The sequence below is a fragment of the Quercus suber genome, unplaced genomic scaffold, assembly GCF_002906115.3.
Source record: "Quercus suber isolate HL8 unplaced genomic scaffold, Cork oak 2.0 scaffold_603, whole genome shotgun sequence".
NCBI classification, from domain to species: Eukaryota; Viridiplantae; Streptophyta; class Magnoliopsida; order Fagales; family Fagaceae; genus Quercus; species Quercus suber.
Window position 1 is genome coordinate 263913 of NW_027070047.1, and position 2032 is coordinate 265944.

The 2032-nt window shown below is 34.2% G+C and overlaps 1 long non-coding RNA gene across 1 annotated transcript; it reads right to left on the reverse strand.

Annotated features, from left to right (window-relative positions):
• Nucleotides 1-30: 30 nt before the first annotated feature.
• On the reverse strand, nucleotides 31-1473 carry LOC136063980 (uncharacterized). The gene is made up of 2 exons (XR_010625619.1): nucleotides 986-1473; nucleotides 31-345 (listed from the first exon to the last, which is right to left on the reverse strand). It is a non-coding gene; the product is annotated as an uncharacterized LOC136063980 (long non-coding RNA).
• Nucleotides 1474-2032: the final 559 nt, after the last annotated feature.

Here is a 2032-nt window from a genome sequence, read left to right on the forward strand (position 1 = left end):
AACACCCAGCAAGTATGGCAACAACTGATAAGAAGAGAATCCTGCAAGTCTATAAGCCAGTAAACTACCAAGGCTGTAGGCTAGTTACAATATTTCCTACAGTATATATAATTAGTTACAATTATGAAATACCTAAGTATTTCCAAAAAATAGCTTTTCTAAATCACTAATGAACAACTACTCTATTCTTTATAGTTAAGTCCATGACTTATAGAAAAGAAAACCTATAAACTATAAGTTTTCCTTTCCATAAGCAAGAGTTGATTTCTAAGTTAGAAAAGCAATATATCAACTTCCCAAAATGCATCCAAAAATCTGCCTCCTATACAAAATATGTCCTTCCTCCTTCAATAAAAAGGGCAAAGAGATATTTATCAATAATAGCAGTAAGCAAAATTAATGAAAGGGCAGTAACGAAACTCAATAGAAATAACAGTAAGGTCAAAAACTTGCTCGGTTAGTGATTAGTCATCAAATCAAATCCAAACAATTAGGGTTTCATCTTTGAATCCAATCTCTTGGTCAGTTTTGGTCCCCTAATCTTTGAATCAAATAGAAAAGTATAGAGAGATTGACTACACTGGATATTATGTGTTGTAGTGGAATCAAGATTAAAAAAAAAAAAAAAAAAGAAGAATCAAACAAATGAGCAATAAAATACAATCAGATAAACAAAATAAAATTAGGTTAGGATTTAATTTTTTAAATTAGGGGTTCATCCTTGAAAAGTGATAACTCAAGTCTTTGACCCAACAAATCAAATCAAAACAATTAGGGTTTCATCTTTGAATCCATTCTCTTGCTTAGTTTTGGTCCCTTAATCTTTGAATAAAATAGAAAAGCATAGAGAGAGTGACTACATGCAACTCTACGGCTAAGCAATTTCTCACAACTATGATCTTTAAGTTTAAAATAATTTGAACAAGATGATAAACCCATATCTCTAAATAGAGAAAAAGGGAGATTTAAAAGGAAGAAAATATACCTAAGACCGAGAGGCTGAGAAGACTTGACCCACTGTGGAGAGATTGAGGCGAGGAAGCTGCGGTGTCAGGTGTGGTGATGAGGCAGAGGCGGCAACAACAACTAGGGTTCGAAGAGGAGTGTGGAGAGTGGAGTGAAAAGCAGAGACCAGAGAGAACGGAGACTATAGAGAGAGAAAGGATATTAGATTATGACTATGAGAGAGTGAGATGCGAATTGAGAGGCTTAAGTTTAAAAATATGAGGTCATGTGGAAGTGGAACTGTGGAAGACATTTGAGAGTATCTCCAACAGGAGAGCTAAACATAAAATCATCTCTACTATAGAGAGAGTAAACCCACAAAATAGGCCTCCAATGGGCGCTTTATGGCCAGAATTTTTTTTGGCTCATGAACAGTAGCTCATCAAGTCTGATGGGCTACTGTTCATTCTTCAAATGTTTTTTTTCCATTATAATAATTAAGTATTGAATAAAAAAATGTTGGAAGATGTGTAGTTGTTAAAAAAAGAATAAATAATAAATGAGATAAAGAATGGGATTGAGAATCTGTTGGAAAGTGTATTTGAAAAAATGGGTAACTAAAAGGTAAAAGTCATTTTTCATTCTCCAAATAGTACAAAAATTTGCCTAACCTGCTAGAGATGCTCTGAAGCCTCTAAAACTCTATTTTTGATTTGAAATTTAGTCATTCTAATTTGAGTTTGTCTTTGCATGTAAGTTTTATATAGCGTGTAAGGTTTAATAAGTCAGTGCTTAGTCATATCACTTTCAGTCTTCACGTGTTCACCTAGAAAGAACCGAAAAGATATTATATATATATATATATATTTTAATTCGAAACCTTCGGTCAGGTTGGGTTATACTGGTTTTTAATTCCTTAACCTGCTACCCGAACCGAATATTTGGTTTTTGTGAGAGGACCCAAATCCAATCAACCATGGGCTTCGAGTCCTACCATTGGGCTTCGAGTCAGTCGGTTTCAGTTAGTTTGGTCAGGTCCTTTACTCATTGGACAGCCCTAATGAGACATGATATTGCATCTTTTATG